This window comes from Chlorocebus sabaeus, chromosome 14 (genome assembly GCF_047675955.1).
Source record: "Chlorocebus sabaeus isolate Y175 chromosome 14, mChlSab1.0.hap1, whole genome shotgun sequence".
Classification (NCBI taxonomy): domain Eukaryota; kingdom Metazoa; phylum Chordata; class Mammalia; order Primates; family Cercopithecidae; genus Chlorocebus; species Chlorocebus sabaeus.
Genome location: NC_132917.1, coordinates 16,384,716 through 16,398,951, shown reverse-complemented (window position 1 = coordinate 16,398,951; position 14,236 = coordinate 16,384,716). Strand labels below are relative to the sequence as shown.

The 14,236-nt window shown below is 46.6% G+C and overlaps 1 protein-coding gene across 2 annotated transcripts in view; it reads left to right on the top strand.

Annotated features, from left to right (window-relative positions):
* The window catches only part of CYRIA (CYFIP related Rac1 interactor A), a 108,980-nt gene that overhangs the window by 31,817 nt on the left and 62,927 nt on the right, over positions 1 to 14,236 (top strand). The window contains exon 2 of one of the 2 annotated variants that reach the window (XM_038006590.2): positions 10,283 to 10,438. The gene's annotated coding sequence lies outside the window, so the exon portion shown is untranslated. The remainder of the gene's footprint in view (positions 1 to 10,282; positions 10,439 to 14,236) is intronic. The other variant, XM_038006591.2, reaches the window with a different exon arrangement.

Genomic DNA, 14,236 nt, shown 5'->3' with positions numbered 1-14,236 from the left:
TGGCTGGTGTTTTAGTCCCGATAGCAGCTATGACCACTGCGAGTCTCATTTTCCACACCTACAAAAGGAGAAATAGTGATCCCCTTCCCACTGTTAGTGAAAGAGCAGATGAACCTCTGCCTGAGTCTCAGACGCCTACTGCCCACTTGGTTGCTTGGTGGATCGGCTGGCTATCAACAGTGTAAGCTCATCAAGCCTAAAGACTTAGTAGGTCTTGACTTTCTCACCTTGACCATGACTCAGTGTCATGTGCTCCTAGTCATCCTGTCTGTGGTCCAGTGTTAGCCTGGGAAGCACCAGGGACTGAGGGAAGAACCCTCAGCTAGTTATCAGGCGATCCAGGTTCTGTTCCTGCCTTTGATGTCACCTCATTACATAACCTTGGGAAACACTTTGGTGTGACTGGAATGTGGATACTCCCAGGAGAAGGGTAGGAGCATGGTAGGGCATTTGGACTTTATCATGAAGGTGGTAGGAAATACTTGAAGGGTTTTAAGCAGGGATGACACATCATCAAATGTGTGTTTTGAAAAGTTGTTTCTGCAGAGGACGGGGCCACAGCCCAAGCAGGATCAAACCAGTTAGGGGATTGGTGTAACAGTCCCGTCAGAAAGTGATGAGGTAGCTGGGTGCGGTGACCCACGCCTGTAATCTCAGCACCGTAGGAGGCTGAGGCTGGCAGATAGTTCGAGACCAGCCCTTGGCAACATGGCGAAACCCCTCTCTACAAAAAAAATACCACAAAAAAAAAAAGAAAAAAGTCAGGGATGGTGACCTCCATCTGTAATCCCAACTATTCAAGGTGGAGGTTGCAGTGAGCCAAGATCATGCCCCTGAATTCCAGCCTCGTTGACAGAACGAGACCCTGTCTCAAAAATGAATAAATAAATAAATAAAAGTCATGAGAAAACTCATAGGCACTAAATGCTGAGTGGCACAGACAGAAAGTTCTATGAGAGTTCAGAACAGGGAGAGGTCAGTATGGATTGTGGTCTTAGGTGGGTATCAGAGAACACTTCATGGAGGAAGTAAGACTCTGCTGCTGGCCTTGAAGGATGGTAGACAGGGTAGGTGGTGAAAGTCTAGGCTGCAGGGCAGGGCAAGAGAGTACAAAGCTGCAGAAAATCACATTTGGGCTTAAGCTGGGAGTTTACATAAAGGATGGCTCTAATTAGTATGCAGTCGTTTATGGAAGAACTTCTACCCTCAGCTAAGGAATATGGATTTTGTTAGAGGTGGTGGTTCTCACATGGAAACTGCATTTTCCTGTAGTCAATTTCTGTGGGGATCTTATCCTTATCCATTCTTCTATCCACTGCTCCCCCGATTGGGATGGGGTCTGTGCACCCCCCTCCTGTAGCCCTGTGCTATTGGGGAAGGCAGAATCCCTTTGCATCTTGGGGACGAATGCAATGCTGAATACTGATCATATGACCCCTGCTTTGCCTCACAGCAGGGAGCCCAGGAACAAGAGCAGCTGTGCTATTGTCTGGAGCGCAATTGCCAGTGTTTGTCTGCTGAGGCCAGGGGTGACCCTTGCCAGCATCATAGATAAGCCGGCTCCCAGCTGTCATGAGTACATTCTCAATCATTCCTCATCCTATGGATTCTGACTCTCTCCTGCTTCCCAAGAATGATGGAAGTTTTTCATTTCCCCCCGTGCCTGCTTTGTGAAAGTGTGTCTGGCTCTGCCCACAAAAATGAAGGATGACCGACCTCAGATTATCCAAATAAAATGAGATTTGTATTTTCTGTGAAGTGTTAAGAAACAGTTTGCTAGAAAATAGTATGAGCGATATATTGTTGCCTCTGAGGTTCACATGAGGAGACTGAGGCTCATCAGTATATAATGACTCACAGGAGGTGGCACAGACAGGAATTGGTCAGGCGGAAACTAGAAACCAGGGACCCTCTGAACTTCAGCATATTCCTGTTGGGTTTGAACAGGAGCATTCTACAGAAGGGGCTTCATTGTCAGGGTAGTTTTAGCAGAGGTTTGCCTGATAAGAACATGACTTTCTCGAATGGCAGTGTATATCTTAGGTTAAGCTCTTACAGAAACACTCCACTGAAGGGCACTACCACACATTGAGAGTCCCAAGACTGTTCAGCCACTGTGCACAGGGCAAGTCACTTGCCATGTAGAACTGGAACCCAGATCTCCTGCTTCTCAGCCCAGAGAGCTGTGCCTCCTAGCCGGCCTTATGGCATAAGTGATCTCTACAGAACACCCAACAGAAGCCACCTGACAGTGTCCCTTGTAGATAGTGCTGTAGGCTGGGGCACTGGGAAGCTTTGAAGTGGTCTATGGGACTCAGGGGGTGTTTGCCATGTGACACCATGTGGCCTTTGGGTGCATGAGGGCTGTAGGTGTTCACAGGATATGCCGGAGCATACCAGGATTGTTGGAAACTTGGAGAGCACATGACTCTAGTCAGACTGACTCTAGACTCTAGATTGTCCTCACTGCAGTATGGCCATGGTACCATTGCTTAGTTTCTCACTCCAAGGCAGCACTGGCCTAGAACCTCTGTAACATGCCTTTACATCTGATAGTCAAGGTCAGCTTGACCTCACTCATTTAGGGCAGTAGTATTTGCTGAAATTCAAATAGATGCCAAATACCGCACTGGTCACTTTAAATGCTAGGTACCCCTAATGACCCTGGAATAAACCTGTTATTCTCATTTTGCAGATAAGGCAACTCAGGCTCAGCTCCAAACCCCGGAGACTGAGGTTCATGATTGCTGGGCTTGAGACCCCAGGCTCTTTCCACAGCACCATCCTCCACTAATGCTTACTAAAGCATTTGGGATATCAGCTTACCATCCAGCTGCAGATGAAATTTAGAAGCATCAGTATGTGTAAAGTCCTCCATAGCCTGACAACAGCCTCTTTTTCCACTCACTGTATCTCTGCCACCTCTTTCCTTCATCCCCAGCTACACTGGGCTGTTCACTGCCCTCAGAGAAGCTGAATTTTACAAATTCAACCATCAACTCCTCATTTGTGCAGGGCTCTGGGCTAGTTACAATCGTTTGTAAAGATGAATGAGACATGACCTCTCCTGTTAAGTAACTTTCCACCCAATGGTGGAGATAAAACATGAACAAAAATGTAATAGCTCATTTGGTTTTCAAAGTAGTCCAAAGAGGCTTGCTGGTATATATCTCCATATGATCTGCATTTAATGGGTGTTGTATCTGAGGATCTGACGATAGTGACTGACTAAAGGTCACACAGCCCAGCCAAGGCCATGTTAGGGGCAGACCCAGGTCAAGACTAAGTCAAGGCATTCTCCTGGCTTGCATCACCTGGGGGTGGTCAGGCTCAGACTCCACAGCCCAGACTGCTGGTTTTTGTCTTATTGCTGCCTTCCTGGTGGAGACAAGGCAGGCTGTCAGCTGCTGACATCTCCAACCTGCTTAAGGTGTGCCCCTTACCCCTCCCGAATGGTGATGCTCCCATAGTTGGAGCCCTGGATGGGAAGAGGAGAGGTAAAAATGCCCCTTTATCTAGCATCCAATTGTGTTGTTGCTTGGGGCTGTCAGAGAAGAGGAAGCTGGTCTCCTTGGGTTTCTAATGTGTCTCCCACTTCCCCACTCAGAGGAGACCTGGTATAACTGACATTCTGAAATGCAGTCTCAAGGAGAAGGAACCCACCCCAGCGGTTGTGTTCAGGCAGTGCGATGTGAACTCATCTAAAAGCTTGGTGGAGTTTCCTGAATGCTGCAACCAGTTTGGCAGGTGTTCTCCTGCCCTGAACATGGGTACACTCACCTTAATGGCTATTCAGGTGTTACAAAGACCACAGAGAGATATTAAACCACAGCCGTGGGAAATGGAACTAATGTGAGCCCAGGAGTAGAGATCTGGGCTCTTGTTCTGGTTCTGATACCATTTGCCACTTGCAACTGCCTTCCCCACCCCATGACTGATGTACGCCACCTCTGAGGGTGGCCTGGGTCCTCTCCTTTGCTGTAGAGTACAGTGGTCAGGGCCTGGGCAGGGCTCCCTCAGATGTGAGTCCAAATGCGCGCTTCGTTATCTACTTGCCGTTAACCCAGAGTTCGTCACCCAGCCTCTCTGAGTGACTGTCCAGCTCCTTATCTGTAAGATGTGGATAATAGGGGCACTGCCTTTTCCAGCAAGAGTGGGGCAAGGGCTGGATGGAACATCCAGGTGTTGTCTAGACCATGCCTGGCACACAGTCAGTGCTCAGTGAATAAGGTTGGTATCTCCTGCCCCATCACCATCATCACTGGCTTGTTGGCCTCTGATGTTTAGGACTGCCTGAGCCATGGCCACTCCCAGTTAGTCACTATCTGGTCTCTGGGCTCCTTCCATGCTGGGCTTCCCACCGTGGGAAGGCTGTGTGCTGGGTGGCATCAGACAGATGCTTTCCTTCTCTAGGTCTTAAGTATCCCCCAGAATAACATTATAACATATAGTCATAATCACAGCTGTTGTGTGGTGAATGGTAACCCATAAGAAGGTAAGTGCATTCCCTAACTCCCACAACCTGTGCACATGGCCTAATTTGGCAAAAGGATCTGTGTACCCAAAAAAATCATCACTTGTAGAAGCCTCTACACAAAACAGGTAAAAAGTATCTCTATTCCTGTTATCACAGGATGAGGGCCCAGAGCCCTGCCCATCAGTGCCTCCAAGAGCCCTGCCAGTTTCTAGGGCTGCTGGGAAATCCCTGGCCTCGAGGCCCTGTGATGCTCCACGATTAAACATATGCCAGAAATGGTCTCTTCAGAGAACAGACAAATTCCCTCTGCTTTCTCATTAGCACTGCACTTTACCTGTATTGATGGGAGAGTTTGTTAAGACTGATTTCCTGGCTTCAAAAGAACAGCAGATTCTTCCTTCCTCTTGGTCAGAGATTCCTAAGAAGGCAGATTCTTAGGGAAAGAGCAAAACAAAAACGAGCTTTAAATGCCACCTCCTTCCCCACGAGGCCCAGTCAGGGGGAAAGGGGAAGATCTCTCACCAGGCTAGAGCTGCTCACCCCCAGGCATGATGGGTGCCTGCTGGCAGCAGAAAAAGGCCAGGCCTTGTCTCAGAGATGTGCCTGTCCCCCGAGGACCCCAGGTCTGTGTCCTCCCAGTAGACTGCGGTTTCTCCAGCAGGCCCAGTACTGGTGGCAGCTGTACTCCTGTGCTGGTTTCCCGTCTGCTTGCCTCAGGCAGTCCTCAACGGGAGAGCCACAGAGCCCTCACGCTTAAGGGACTTGACTGGCTGCTTATCAGAACAGCTGGGTATTCGGGTTCCGGGCTGCCAGGGCACAAGGAACCCACCAGTCTCTTAAAATACACTGTTTCAATTAGTGACACCCTCCCTTCTCAAACCATAGCATGTCTGCTTTATAACCAAGTGGCATCAGTCTGTTTTTCTATAAGGCCAACAAGCTCCATGAATTCCGAAGACAGGCAGGTGAACACAGGGAGAATGAATTATTGCAAAGAAGTATTTGTGTGGATTGGGAAGCAAGGCATTGTCCAGGAGAGTCCTCTACCAACACAACTGGATATAAAAGTAACCAGCCTGTGGGAGTGTGGATTGTATTCAGGTGACCGCTTGTTCTTACATGCCTAGGACAGTCCTGGTGTCTGCCTGTTGTCCCAGCAATATTATTAAAAGGGCCCCCTTTCACTCTCAGAGGTATCCTGGTTTGGATGATAAACCATTAAGTCACCCCAATTGTTTGTCTGTGTATATAAAAGTGGTTAGCAGCACTTAGTGTGGATGTGTAGTGTGGGGAGTATGTGGATGTAAAAGCCTGTGCCCATGTGCTCTGACAGCCCAGAAGCTGGCTGTGGGTTAGCACGGCTGCACGGTTGTGGGAAAGTCACTTAACCATTTCACAGCACACACAGCTTTGAGGTGAGATCAGGGGCCTCACAGTCCGATAAATGGTGGTTCAGATCCTTTCTCATAGCCTGCTAGCTTTGACCTTTGCAGAATTACTTAGCTTTTCTCAACTGTAAATTAAGAATAATCACATGGACCTCTCAGAGTTGTTATTGTTTTTACATAATCTATATACAGCATCTAGCATATTTACTGACAAATCATAACCTGCCAACAACTGGTGACTGTTGTTATTGTTGTTGTTATTGTTCTAGGGCAGTGACGGTTTTTGGCTTTAGTCTCTTCATGGGGGAAATGGTGAGAGATGACCCTTGTCTTTCCTGGCTTCCCAGGCTTCATGAGGCTGAAACCCAGTGGCATCCCCGAAGCCTGGTGTCCCGGGCATGTGTGCCCTGCTGGTGCTGGGGATGCACAAAGGGAATTGCCTGCCAGCCTGCCCAGCTGCTCCATCCCTCTGGGACATAGGAATTGGATTCCCAAAGCATCATCCCCTCCACCCATCCTGGTGACTCTCCCATCTCAGGCCCTCCCTTTGTCCCCTCCCTGGCCCAGCCACTCGCTCCTCCCACAGTGTTGCTGTATAAACACGAAGACCAGGATGTCATTTACTGGTGTTGGCTGACATTGGTCAGCTGCTACCCAGAGGGGACTAGGGACTAAATTCCTAATTCTGCCTGCACAACATCTCTCAGTCTTTCCTGCCTGGAGAGTCTCCTATCTTCCTTCTCTCCTTTTGAAGGAAGGTGTCGTCTGTTCCTAGTGTATTTGCTTTATTCTCTTTCTTTCCACTATTTGGCTTTGCAGAATTTGAGCCAGACTGCCTACATTCACACCTTGACTCTATCACTCAAAAGCTAAATCCCATGGACAAGTGACTTAATCATTCTGTGCCTCAGTTACCTCATCTGTAAAAGGGGACAATAATAATGCCTACGTAGTTTGGTTGCCATGAGGTTTCAGGGAGTCACTATATGTACGGTGCTAAACAAAGCCCAATACACAGTAAGTACTTGATCAGTGTTAGCTATTTTTATTATCTAAACACCTACCCCTTCTGGTTTCTCAGTGTTGGTCTGTGCTGCTAGCATTGAGGGACTCAGTCTAAGCTCTGCTGCTGGTAAACTGTGGGCACAAGCATGCCCCACCCTGGGCTTTGGGTCTCTTGACTGCCCACCCCGGAGGGTGAGGATATGGTCTTTGGGGCCCTTTTGGCCTCTCATAGTGTATATTGCCTTCCCTTCTGTTGCTCTGCCTTGCTTTTCAATTTCCAGAACCATTCAGAAGGGGAAGGCAGCAGCCATTTGATGCTGTTCTCTAGCCCTCCCCTGAATGGGGTGGGGAGGGACAGGACACAGGGAAAGGTCACTAGACTGGAAGACAGGAGATGCCTATTTCAGGCCCTAGTTCTGTTTTGAGACTCTGGATAAGGCACCTCCTGTCTCTGATTTCGGCTTCTCCATTTATAAACTGGGGTGATTACCCCTCAGCTTTGTACCTCTCTCAAAATGAGCAAAGATGAAAAGATATGGGAAAGCGTTTTCCTGGCTGCCAGGTGCTACAGAAGGGCAAACTCCTGGTTGTGTTGGGTTGTGTGCATCCCCACCAGGCCAGGCACGGGGCATAGCACTGTGGAAGTAGCCTGGGCCGAGCGTGGCTGCTTGGATGGCAGCAAATGCCTGCTGGTGTTCCTGGTGATATGTGAGGTTGTGCAGTCTGTGGAGACGAGAGATGAGAGTTTTCTGTTTCTTTCCCCCCTCCTTGCTCTCTGTTCTCCCTAATGGACACTTGGCCCTGGGGTGACTCACACAGTAAACCATCAGCAATTGCTTCAGAAGGCGTGGAGTCCTCTCAAACATATACTGACTTTTTGTTCTATGTTTGGTTTAGAGGAGTGGGGCAGATCCCTGGGAGGCCATTAGCTGTGGGACCTGGAGTGAGCCCCTTCCCTTGGAGAGCCTTTGTGGTTGCATCTGTAAGCTGGGAGAAGGTGGGGTGAGGGTGAGAGCTGAGTTGGGGTCCATGTTAACTGAATGCTAGTCCATGGATCGGAGCCAGGTTGGTGACACTAAAACCCTCAGAGAAGATTTTTAACCATACAAGTTTCCTGATCGCTACTCTGGATTGTGTCTGTATTTTTTGTTAGCTTCTTAGATGCATAGCCAGTATGGGGGACCTGCTGGAGTAGGGGGGACCGGTATGTGATGGCTTACCCATAAGGGTGCTCTGCATTCTCTACCCCCTGGTGCCCATCAGGGGTCTATGAATAGTATTAGCATGAGTAGAAGTGGTATTTGATTATTAAGTTATTATTAGGGTCATCTCTGTATGTGGTGTGTGGTTGTTCAAGTTACCAGGTGACTGTCATTCTTTATGATGTGCATTTGGAGTTGGGGAATTTCTGTAAGCCTCAGTAAGTAAATGGAGTGAAAAAAATGGATAGGAAAACAAGCAGGAGGTGCCTTAGAATCATGATCAGGAGGAAACCCAGTGTTCCGCCTGACTGACCCTCTTGGTTTTGTGGTGGAAGATAGCAGCATTCGTGCTGAACCCAGCTGAGTGAATCCGTCCCAGTCGTGCACTCTGAAAATGGGTTCAATTTTGAGGACATTTGAGAAAAAAGAAAAAAAAAAAGCAGTGAGGATGGGATAGCTCTCCCTGATACCTGATCACTTTCCAGATCCTTTTGCGACATGCCTGTCCCCTCAGCCACAGTCAGGAGGTGAGGAACATGGCCTTACCCCAGATTCCTTCTTTGGAAATTCACCACCTTCCATGTCTACACCTGAGTGTGTGGAAAACAGCCCTGTACCAGGCTGTGCTCGGTGGTGGGAAATGGAATTTGTGGACCCCAACCCTGAGTTTGGAGGAAATAAACGTCTTTGCCCCGCCCCATTACCATCACAATCCGGTTTCCCAAAATGCAGGGCCCAGTTCCACTAAAGTCCACTCAGAAATCACTTTCTCATCAAGCCAAGGACATTTCAGAGTTGCTATGTTTTCTCTATCATTTCCTTCCCTCCTCCCCCACTTCACTTCCTGTTTTTTCTTCCTCTTTCTCCACCCCCACCCCATCTCTCCTGGCATGTCCCTTGTTGTCTGAGAACAGAAACAAAGCCTTGAGCCAGGGAGCATTGATAATTATGACTTCCTGAGGTGCCCTCTTGCTGCTGGCCCTGCTGCCGAGAGCCAGAACCAGCCCAGTCTCTAGGGGCCTGGGAGCCTGGCAGGAAGTCTTGGATTGTAGACCCCCTCCTTCCCCCACAAGCCCCACCACCATCCCCCACCCCTATCAGAAAGAGAATCTAATAAGAGTAATTTTTCATGCCCTTATAACAATTTCAGCTTCCAAAGAACTGTCTCATGCATTTGAGCTGAAACACTGGAAAAAACAGGCAACTCTAGTGTTTTGCCCTAGAAACAAACTATAGTTCAGTTTAGATAGCAAAAAGTAGATTTAGGAGGCATGGTTTTATTTCTGGTTCTGCACTGTATGTCTTTTTTACTCTGCAGATCATCCTAGCTCTTGAAAGACTGGTTTCCTACCTCTTTGGACAAATGGAATTAACGGTATCTCACTGGGATTTTTTAAGGACAAATTAATAAGAAAGTATATCTATACAATTCTCATGGTATGCCTGACAGATATTTGCTTAATAAGTGAGAGCTCCCCTCTGTTTTCTGTAATTTTCTGCACAAAGGAGTGGCCATTCAAATGCACAGGAGCCAGGAAGAAAACCCTGCAATAAATGATACTCATGGAAAAAGAGTCCATGTCTGTTACTGTGTTTCTCTGAAACATGGAGAGAGAGGGGGAGAGAGAGACACCTGGGGCCGCATATGCTTCTCACTGAAGAGCAGCACTCACTCCCCACTGTGTCACTGTGTTCACGGGTCATGGTATTTTATAACAATATTTTTCTAGTGAGAAAGAGGGAGAACCATCCCAATCACGTGCCTGAGGTGGACTGTTTTACTAATTTAGCTCCCAGGGGTGAAACTACAAAAACAGCAATCTGGAAAAAGTGCCACCTCCCTTTTTCAAAATCTGTTCAACAAAAAATAAAAAGACTTCCCATTCAAGGTCAATGACCACGTGTTGGAGAAGTCAACCTGACCATGTGGCTGGATTTAAAAAATATGTCAAAGGCCAGAGAGTCAGAGATATGTTCCAATGTGTATTTGACTCCCAAACTGCTGAGTCCCCGAGTGAGGCTGCTGCTTCTCTGAGCCTCAACCTCCTAATTATAAAATGAAAGAATTAGACAAGATTATCTCTTAGATGTCCTTCAGGCCTGATAATCTATGATCTTGTGACTCTCTACTCTCCTTAAAAAATATATTGTGACTAGTAGAGAATAGGAAATTGCTTCTCACAGTAACATGACTTGCATTCCCTTTTTAGCAGGGTACCACCATCTTAAGGACAGAAAAGCTACAGGACTTTAGGAGGCCACCGTCCTGATTTGGGAAGCCCAGCTTCCTTTGGCCAGACAGCAGCTAAGCTGATTCATCCCATCAGCCTGGATTGGTGAAACTGAATCACAGGAGATATTTCCAGGTAAGAAACAATTGACTTTGGTTATAGCGTGTAGCACAGTGATAACCATCATTGTACTGCAGGCAATATGTCATATGCATGCTTATATTATAAAAGATATGAAAGTATCAAGGAAGGCGTTCAAGGCTCTGGGTTCTATAGCTGTATTCTGAATGGGATCTGTGCTATCTTGAGTCTTTGAGGGTTAAGGAATGAAAGAAGGTAGCTGAGAATTACATGCAGGGGAAGAACAGGTTCGAGCTGTAGATCTAGGTTCCTTTTTCCTTGCAGAACCATTTAGTGTTGCTTTCTGCCCAACTAGATTTAGACAGTAGGAGGAGAGGTCCTTTGGTAGCCAATCTGAGATGGAATTTAGATCCCATGTCAGAGGACTGACTTGCATCCCACCTGCTACAACATCTTTAGAAATAAATTCAGTTCATGAAGTTTCATCCAAGAGCACTTGCAGCAGACAGGCTGCAGCTAACCACTCTCATCACCCGCTTCCCTGACCGCCAACACAATGGCTCTGTCTGCATATTGCTCTTCTCTCTCCTCTCCTCCCAATCACTTATGGATCCTTTCCTTCTTATGTGTGAAGAATGTGGCCACATCTGTTAGAATGTCTTCACTGGAACTGCACCTGATGTAGGCTGACATCCCTCCCAGATGACTAAAGTTGGGTCTAGGGTTCAGCTGCCTGGACTGTGGTATATTAACACATCTCCCTTAAGCAGGCCCAGCGTAAGGACTCGCAGTTAGGAATCATAAAAAAAAAAAAAAAGCCAACACACTGAGATGGCCACACATCTTCACTCTTGCACTAGTTTTTGGTGTTACCTTCTGCTATCCTCTGTCTTGAAGCTCTTCTTTTTCAGCTAGATACCTTGACTTTTCTTGAAAACTAGAAGCAAAAGCGTTTCATAAAGCTAAGCATAGAACAGAAGGTAAGACCAGGTGATATCTAAAGTTCGTTTTGCATTCCCACGATTGTCTTAACCCAGACTTGTTTCTTATGCCAGACTCTTATTCTTGGGGAACATGTTTATCTCATGCCTGCTTCCTTTCTTCCTCTTGTGGTTTCTTTCTCTAGAGTGGTTTCTGAGCTATGGCATAATTCAGAGGAAGGAGAAAAGCTTTGCAACTTAGACACACCTGACTTCAGATCTCAGCTGTGCTATGTGTTGGCTCAGTGATTTTGCTTAAATTACCATTTTAAATCCCCAAGCTTCTGTTTCCCCACCTGTAAGGTAGGGATAGTACACTCCATGTTATAAGCTGGTGTTGAGGATTAAGTGAGATCATGCATGAGCATGGTTTCTTGCTTATAGGAGACCTCAGCAAATACCAGCTCCTTTCCCTACCCACCCTTTTTAAGAGCTACTTAAATATAGCTTTGATCCCATATCTGGATTTCATTTGAGCCTTGTGCCTAAAATCTAGGACAGGCCTTGTCCACAAATACTGTTAAGTCCCAACAATTTAAAAAGGAGAGAAACTGTTAACAGCCTTTTTTATTTCAGAGCTCTTCATCCATAGAAGCCTTTTCTCACCTGGACTTTAGCCAGATTGCCTCTCCAACCTGACCATTGGAAGGTTTTCTCTTCCATACCCAAAATTAGAACCACTACTTTCCTACCTCTTTGTCCCATGAGGTATTAGCTGAAAACTAACTCCCTCCTGGTGGCTTTTTCCCTACAGACTAGCCTACATCCGAGACCAAGAGTAAGGGTCAGTTGATTTGGGGCAGGTGTCCTGGCCTGGCACTCAGCAAGACAGTCAGGGTCCAAGCATATGCTCATTCAGGGCTTTCTTCCTTGCCTGTTACCTTTTCTAAGGCAGTCGTTCATCCAGTCATTCATTCAGTCAATAGATGTTCATGGAACATGAACCATGCAGTGGATGGCTTGCGCTGATCTTGGTGCTAGGGATACGGGACAGAACAAAACCAAGTTCTTGTTCTCAAGGAGCTTGCATTCAAGTAGGGTCAAGGGATCATCAACAAGTAACACATATGCATGTATTACATCAGGCAGTATTAGATGCTATGAAAAAAATAAAGCTAAGTCAGAGAGCTAGAGAGTTGAGGGAAATGGGCATTAGTGTTTTATATACAGTGCCAGGGAACACCTCTGGATAAGGCATTATTTGGGCAGGATCTGGAGAAAGTGAGGGAGCAAGGCTAGAAAGAAGAGCCAAAACTAAAGCTCTGAGCAGGGAATGTGCTTGGGCTTTACCCAACCTTGAGTGACCAGTAAGATTGGAGCAGAAGGAATGAGGAGCCTGTGAAATGAAGCGAGGGCATAAAGGACTTGGGCGTTTATGTTCTGACTGGCTTTTCTGGAGATTCTTCTACCCCTCCTTTCTCTTCCCCAGAGCTCTTACCCAATGTTGTGTTAGTCATTCATTCGAAAATCTTTACTGGGCCCTAGCTACTGAGACTGCAGATTAATGAGTCTTGGTCCCTTTCTTAGGACTCCATGGCCTGGTGCTATCAAAGCTTCTTGAGGAAGTTGCATCGATAAAGTAAGTTGAAGTAAACAGTTGTCTTAATTTGATCATCATAGAGCCAATTTGTTAGAGTAGGAATTTTCCACTGGAACCTCCCACAGGTGACTTTTACCTGTTCTCTTGGAATTTACTTACATGGTAGACAATTGGTCTATCTAGACAATTGGTCTAGCTTTACAGAGACCTGAGTCTGCTTCTTGCCTTCAGGGTAGAAGGAAGATCATTCATTCAGCAGATATGTGAGTGCCTCTTCTATGTGAGTGCTGCATCAGGCACTGGGGATAAATGAGGACTAGGTCAGCCCCTGCGGTTGAGTTGCTTCTGGTTTTACGAGGAGACACACTAATGGGTAGACAACACACTTTCATCAGTGTTGCAGTAGGAGTGGGTGTTTGGGGAGCTCAGAGAAGGAGTCCCCTGACCCAGATAGAGGGGTGCAACCACGGAAGCTTCCTAGGAGTAGGTTGTCTGCACTCAGTCCTGGAGATGAGATGTAGCCAGGCAGGTATCAAGCAAAGAGGTCAAGATGCTTCAGGGAAGGGTGTTAGGAATTTCCAGGCTGGGAGATGGAGATACATAGGCAAGAGCTGTGCCTTGGGGAACACTGTGCACCTTCACCTCCTTCCTGAGACTGTGGAATTTGGAGAGGTGAGTCTGAGAGACCAAGGGACTCACTTAGGGAGGGAAGCGAGGGTATGAATGAGGGATTTTCCAGACCAAGCCAAGTGGTTTGAGTCTATTTTGAGGACAGCTCAGAGCTGCTCGCAGTTTTAAGCAAAAATGGATGAGTTGATAAGATTGGAGTTTTAAGAAGCAAAGAGCCTAATTTTATTTGAAACCCTGGTTCCTTAAGGCTTATTTTATACCTCTTTCATAAATTATTATAAGATTATATTTTCCTTGGCTGTAAAATAAGTTCACACAGATCAACTGAATGAGATGGCCATGGGTTGTAGATGCAGACAATGACCCTTCCCACCATTGGTGCTATAGTGAATGTTAAACATCATCATTTCATGCCCAGTCTTAGTACACAAATAGCTGTGAAATGGTTAGAACATAAGTTTTGTTTCTTATAGAATTGGCTGGCAAAAAACTTAACTATTCTAGTAGAAATGATGGGATTTAGGTCTTGTTACATTTTCTTCCCATCAGAAAATGAATGAGTAATATCCGTTCCTTAACCGTCTCTCCACTGAATACTAAAATCAGAGTGTTCTTTTAGAAATTACACACTCATTAAACAGGTATTATCTGAGTATCTACCAAGGGCCACACCCTGTGTTGGGCCATGAACATCAGGACAAA